This window comes from Drosophila rhopaloa, unplaced genomic scaffold, assembly GCF_018152115.1.
Source record: "Drosophila rhopaloa isolate 14029-0021.01 unplaced genomic scaffold, ASM1815211v1 contig_167, whole genome shotgun sequence".
NCBI lineage: Eukaryota > Metazoa > Arthropoda > Insecta > Diptera > Drosophilidae > Drosophila > Drosophila rhopaloa.
The window spans coordinates 10,539,758-10,547,582 of record NW_025335047.1 but is presented as its reverse complement, the minus strand read 5'-3'; positions in this window follow the sequence as shown (position 1 = coordinate 10,547,582).

Genomic DNA, 7,825 nt, shown 5'->3' with positions numbered 1-7,825 from the left:
ACCGTAATTCCATAGTATTTAAATATTAACAAATCCTGAAGAACAAAAAAAATTCTTAATACTCATAAAAATCCAAACTTCCTAACTTTAAAAACACCAAAGTTATGGCATTTTCAATCGTTCAGTTATATGGCAGCTATAAGATATAGTCGGCCGATCCTTATGAAATTTGGTAGGTCGGATTGATTGGCCAAATATAAAACCTGTAGAAAATCTTAACTTTCTAACTTTACAAACACCAAAATTATGGCATTTCCAATCGTTCAGTTATATGGCAGCTATAGGATATAGTCGGCCGATCCTTATGAAATTTGGTAGGTCGGATTGATTGGCCAAATATAAAACCCATAGAAAATCCCAACTTTCTAACTTTACAAACACCAAAGTTATGGCATTTCCGATCAATCAGTTATATGGCAGCTATAGGATATAGTCGGCCGATCCTTATGAAATTTGGTACGTCGGATTGATTGGCCAAATATAATACCCATAGAGAGTCCCAACTTCTTATCTTTAAAAACACCAAAGTTATGACTTTTCCGATCGTTCAGTTATATGGCAGCTATGTGATATAGTCGCCCGATCCGGCTCGTTCCGACTTATATACTACCTGCAATAGAAAGACAAGTTTTGCGAAAGTTTCAAGCAGATAGCTTTAAAACTGAGGGACTAGTTTGCGTAGAAACGGACGGACAGACGGACAGACGGACAGACGGACAGACGGACAGACGGACGGACAGACGGACGGACAGACGGACGGACAGACGGACAGACGGACATGGCTAGATCGACTCTCCTGGTGATGCTGATCAAGAATATATATACTTTATAGGGTCGGAAATGTCTCCTTCACTGCGTTGCAAACTTTTGACTGAAATTATAATACCCTCTGCAAGGGTATAAAAATTTGAATGCAGATTTTTAGAGAATCGAATCAGAAGTCTTTAGAGGCAAGCCACTTTGGAATCGGCTTAAGTTTGATAAAGTTATGGACTCTCTAAGTCCAATTTTGAGTCACTCTGTTACAAGTCCTCGGAAAACTAGAAATAACTGAAATGAAAATTGGTCAAAATTTTGATCAACGTTAAATTGAAAAATTTGAATGCAGATTTTTAGAGAATCGAATCAGAAGTTTTTAGAGGTATGCCACTTTGGAATCGGCTTAAGTTTGGTAAAGTTATGGACTCCCGAAAACCAATTTTGGGTCAACGTTAAATAAGTCAAATTAGAAAAATTTGATCAACGTTAAATTGAAAAATATGAATGCAGATTTTTAGAGAATCGAATCAGAAGTCTTTAGAGGTATGCCACTTTGGAATCGGCTTAAGTTTGGTTAAGTTATGGACTCTCTAAGTCCTATTTTGGGTCAACGTTAAAGAAGTCAAATTAGAAATAACTGACATGAAAATGGGTGAAAAATTTGATCAAAGTTAAATTGAAAAATTTGAATGCAGATTTTTAGAGAATCGAATCAGAAGTCTTTAGAGGTATGCCACTTTGGAATCGGCTTAAGTTTGATAAAGTTATGGACTCTCTAAGTCCAATTTTGAGTCACTCTGTTAAAAGTCCTCGGAAAACTAGAAATAACTTTGAATGCAGATTTTAAGAGAATCGAATCAGAAGTCTTTAGAGGTATGCCACTTTGGAATCGGCTTAAGTTTGATTAAGTTATGGACTCTCGAAGTTCAATTTTGGGTCAAAGTTAAACAAGTCAAATTAGAAATAACTGACATGAAAATGGGTGAAAAATTTGATCAAAGTTAAATTGAAAAATTTGAATGCAGATTTTTAGAGAATCGAATCAGAAGTCTTTAGAGGTATGCCACTTTGGAATCGGCTTAAGTTTGATAAAGTTATGGAATCTCTAAGTCCAATTTTGAGTCACTCTGTTACAAGTCCTCGGAAAACTAGAAATAACTGACATGAAAATTGGTCAAAAATTTGATCAACGTTAAATTGAAAAATTTGAATGCAGATTTTTAGAGAATCGAATCAGAAGTTTTTAGAGGTATGCCACTTTGGAACCGGCTTAAGTTTGATAAAGTTATGGACTCTCGAAGTTCAATTTTGGGTCAAAGTTAAACAAGTCAAATTAGAAACAAGAAAGGAAAGCTAACTTCGGGCGGAGCCGAAGTTGATATACCCTTGCAGAATATTCTGTAAATTATATTCTCCAAAATTATTCATATGATGCAGTCTTAATACTCATAAAAAATCCCAACTTCCTAACTTTAAAAACACCAAAGTTATGGCATTTCCAATCGTTCAGTTATATGGCAGCTATAGGATATAGTCGGCCGATCCTTATGAAATTTGATAGGTTGGATTGATTGGCTAAAAATAAAACCCATAAAAAATCCCAACTTCCTAACTTAACAAAAACCAAAGTTATGGCATTTCCGATCAATCAGTTATATGGCGGCTATAGGATATAGTCGGCCGATCCTTATGAAATTTAGTAGGTCGGATTGATAGGCCAAATATAAAACCCATAGAAAATCCCAACTTCCTAACTTCACAAACACCAAAGTTATGGCAATTCCGATCAATCAGTTATATGGCAGCTATAGGATATAGTCGGCCGATCCTTATGAAATTTGGTAGGTCGGATTGATTGGCCAAATATAAAACCCATAGAAAATTCCAACTTCCTAACTTTACAAACACCAATGTTATGGCATTTCCGATCAATCAGTTATATGGCAGCTATAGGATATAGTCGGCCGATCCCGGCCGTTCCGACATATATACTGCGTGCAAAGGAAAGAAGGGTGTGTGCAAAGTTTCAACTCGATAGCTTTAAAACTGAGAGACTAGTTTGCGTAGAAACAGACAGACGGACAGACGGACAGACGGACATGGCTATATCAACTCAGGAGGTGATCCTGATCAAGAATATATATACTTTATAGGGTCGGAGATGTCTCCTTCACTGCGTTGCACACTTTTGACCAAAATTATAATATCCTCTGCAAGGGTATAATAACTGACATGAAAATGGGTGAAAAATTTTATCACAGTTAAATTGAAATATTTGAATGCAGATTTTTAGAGAATCGAATCAGAAGTCTTTAGAGGTATGCCACTTTGGAATCGGCTTAAGTTTGGTAAAGTTATGGACTCTCGAAGTTCAATTTTGGGTCAAAGTTAAACAAGTCAAATTAGAAATAACTGACATGAAAATGGGTGAAAAATTTGATCAAAGTTAAATTGAACAAGAAAGGAAAGCTAACTTCGGGCGGAGCCGAAGTTGATATACCCTTGCAGAATATTCTATAAATTATATTCTCCAAAATTATTCATATGATGCATTCTTAATACTTAACAAGAAAGGAAGCAAACTTCGGCATGCCGAAGTTTATATACCCTTGCAGTTATAATAATTATTCAGTGTATTTATTTGGTCAGAAAGAAAATGACAGCCATCAAATCGCGTAAATTGGCCTTATATTTTTATCATGTTAATATATAGTAAATGAACCTATTTAATTTTATCGGATTGTTGCTAGTTTCAGTGATATTTATTTCGAAATTCACGTACTCAGCCCCCACACCACGACAAGGTCTCAATCCACGAGGGGGAAACTATATTTGCTTAAATAATAAAGATAAATACAATTAGAATATATATACAATTATCTTTTTACAATTTATATTATATCTATTTATTTTATTTATTTACAATTGAGCGCTTATTATATAATAGTTATATTTCTTTACAAGCTATAACTGAGGAAAATTCCATCATGATGACTATATGGTGTTTCATATATGAGGGCGAGGGTTTCCGGAATTCGAGCATCAGTAAATATCCAATCAATCTGCGTAAGGTGTTTTGTTGTTGGAGAGCTGTTTGTTCCAAAAAGGTTATACGCATTTAAAATTGCCTCCAGAGAATCAGTTCTTAAGTATCTGCAAATATTAAAATCTCCTAATATTACCACTTTATTATTATCTATTCTGCGTACTTTTTCGACGTCAGCTTTAATTTCATTTCGAAATCTTGTAATAGGAAATCTAGGACTCCTATATACAATTAAAAATGACGTGTCAAGAAATTTAAATGCAATTGATTGATAGGTGCTCATCGGGCTTATTGATTTAGTTGTTTCGAACAAAAATACAACATTTTGCGAAATACTCTGCTTAGCATAGATGAGTATTCCGTTCTTCCCAATACCATTCAAACGATTGCTATCTATTCTCCTTATAATGTCAAAATCTCTTATATTATACTCTTCATGTGGAAGAGTCCAGGTTTCAACAAAACATAAAAAGTTTGCGGAACAAATAATTTTGTCGTTGGCAATATCTTCGTGATGAGCACGAAGAGACTCAACATTGTGGTAATACAATGAGATGGCATCATTTCTATTGAACAAGAATTCGTATTGCGTAGTCAAAGCCTTTTCCCCTCTTAAACATTGAAGTTCTTCTTGGACATTTGTTGCTCCAAATCTAGTTGGAGGAACAAAGTCTCCTAAAAGGAAAAGACCCGATGCGCATGTTGCCCTGCTGCATCCTACGTAAAGCGAAGCTCGCTTAATGCCTCTTTTAAGATGCACTGCGACTTTGCTGTAGGTTGCTCCTTGGCTTTTGTGGATGGTAATAGCCTCAGCAGGAACAACTGGGAATTGCTTACGATCAATCGAAGAATGTCCTGAATTTCCGCACTGAAAAACTCGGGCTGTTTTCTGAATGGGAGTCCAACCGGGATTATCATTCCTTCGAACTTTTGACCTGGCTATGGCCCCAACCGTAGGATCTGAAAACTTTATCCACAGTCCTGTAACTATATGGGAGCCGTTAACCATGCAATGGTCAATTTGCATTAATTGGCCAGTTGCACCATTTACTAGTCCGTCATTTGTGTCTATATTGACGGTAACCATATACTTTGCCGTTGTTTTTAGCTGAAGAATATATGGTAAGCCCTGGGTTTCTGAGGTTTTCATATTTTGGGCCATTCTTAACGTCCTGACTCTATTGCTTTCTGACATATTTGCTGATTTAACAGTATCTATGGCAGTTGAAAAGAACTCTTCAGTCTGAATTTGGGCAAGCTTAAAGGTATTATAATGGGTAACCTCATCATTAGAGCAGAACAAATGAATTGCGTCATCAGCAACCTCGGTGGCTGAAACAACTCTTTGCCTAAGAAGCTCTACATCTGCGTCTGTCATATTAGCCTCGGACATATTATTTAATGCCAAAGCAAACGCGTGATCGTCCCGTTGTCTCATTATTTCAGTTAACTCAAAAAACTTAAAATTATTCCAAAGGTTAGCTCCGGCAAGAATGTTATAGGGGTTATTACTATTTTCTAGGAATATCCACCGATCCCCAACTGGGCTAAGCTGCTTCAGATCTCCAAACACTATTATTGATTTTCCACCAAAAATTAGATCTTGAGTTCTAAAAATTTGTCGAAGTCTTTGATCTAAATACCCAAGCATTTTCGATCCGACCATGGAAATTTCATCTATAATAATTAATTGGATGTCAATTAACTTGCAATGCAAAGTGTTTAAAGAATCATTATTTAAGGGTCTTAACGGACCCGAAGATTGATTAACAGGAAGGGAGAAAACGGAATGAAGCGTAAGTCCTCCAATCCCAAAAGCAGCTTTTCCAGTAGGAGCACAAAGTAAAACCTTTGCAGAATCAGTTGCCCCAGGAAGCTTATTCGCCCGCCACGTTATAGACTGATATATTGTTGAAATCAGCCTACTTTTTCCGACTCCAGCACCTCCACCAACATATTCATAAAAAATGTTCTTTGCTGCAACATTATGCATTACATGGGCGTAATACTGGCGTTGCTTAAAGTTAAGCGACCTAGTAAGGGAGCAAAGTGTGTCTTCAGATACCAAAGGAGGAAGTCTAATAAGTTGAAGTTCTCCATCCTCTGGGTTATTTTCAATGTCATCTTGGAGTACATTTACGTTTTGCCCAACGTTTGGTACTGCCAAGGCTCTAAACTCTTCATCTAGGTATTGGGAGGCAAGCCCCTCAGCAAGATGACTGTTTGGTTCTCTATCAAAATTTTGCAATTCTTGAAGAACCCTCTCCAATTCCATATCATCAAACACATCATATTGCTCTTTGTTGGCCTTGATTATTTCAAAATTATTTCTGAATGTACTTTCATTGTCATTTAAAATAAGTTCCGATTCCTCACTCCTCCACGGAAAGAAAAGCATTACATGCTCTCTAAAATAATCAGATGGGGAAGAGTTTAAGCTAAAGCGAACCCATCTAAGAATTAAGGCATGCTTACGCCTTTTCACACTACCAGTCCCATCTAGCAGTGCGAAACATTGTTCAGCAATGGCGTTTTCCTCATCTGGTTCCAAGTCGATCGGTTCATCATAATCTTCGTTGGACCTTTCTGTTCGAGAGTTGGACTTGCCGAATTTGTACCAAGCCGCAAATTCTGCAAGACATATTGACTCTAATTGTTCATGCCTTTGTACATACCGATCAAGTAAGTTTTTCTCAAAGATATCAGTGGAGTTTTCAGGAAGCTGTTCTATTTCCCTATTAGATCGCACTATCCGCACTCTTTTATCTGGATGGCAAGTGTTAACAAAAATATTTCCTTCGCTAGCCTCTGACATGTGTAATCCCAAAATGTTGTAGGCTGCTTCTTGGGCAGAAATCTCTGTAGCGTTAATGAACTTGCTCCCGAGATGCTGCAGTTTTCTTTTAACTGAAATATTTCCGTGACTTATTTCAGTCATTGCTTCGCGAATGAGTTGCGACACTCCACGGTTGGATTTGTTAATGTAGTTAACTATATAACTACAACACGCGTACGCATCTAGGATAAATTGAATATCCATGTTTGCTCTATGTAAGCCCAAAATATTTTTGTTGTAAGCATTTAACAACCTGTCGGAAAATTTGCGACGAAGAAATATCTGAGGTTTTTTTAGGCTGGAGCGAATGGCAAACTTATATTCTTCAAATGTAGTATCAAGGTGGGTCAGGAAAAGGTTAAAATTATTAAAAGTGCCTGCTTCTTCATCGGAACTAGACTTTAAAAGCTCTTTAATTTTTTTAAACAATTCTTTAGAATGTTCAACATTGGTTTCGTTTTCTTCTAATGGATATAACACCAATGTTTCAGGCATTGGAGGGTATGGCATATTGAAGCGGCAGAATTCCTGGCCACGCAGCTCTCTTAAACATGAAGAGCTGTGCTTATGGCGCTGGTATTGAATAAATTCTTGCAATTCAGGATCTTCTCCGCTAGTAGTAATAAACCGATCAACAAAACGTATAACTTGATCGCAATTCTCTGCTCCGTCCAGCCTTGGAGCTTCAGAAAGCCAGTACATGCCATGAGAGTGTGGCGATCCCCTGTGCTGAAACTCGATCCTCCAATAATAGTGGACTAGGGTATATTCGCCAAATATCTCAGAACTTTTGAAAACTTTCAGCAATTGTCGGAGCCTGTAGTCAAAGTAACGGGAGGATGTTACTGGGTCAGATCGAAGTAAGCGAGCTTTTTCGGTACTCGAGAGAGCTGCCGCTTCGTCCTCATTTATATTTTTGCCATCCACCAAAAGAGAAATAATCACTAACAGCTTATTCCATCTAGATTCAGCAGTGGAAAAAGTTATGAAAAATGTGGGCAACCCAAATTGTCTTATTATGGCCAAAACTTGTTTTTGAGCTGGGGCGGAACGTAGACCTTTAAGAATATGATACCCGTCGTCATGCTGTACAAGTCTGTCAACAAATGATTCATCCCTTATATTTGCAGCAGTTACCGCACCTGACTTTTTTCGTAGGGCGATGGAAATTGTGTTTTGAATTC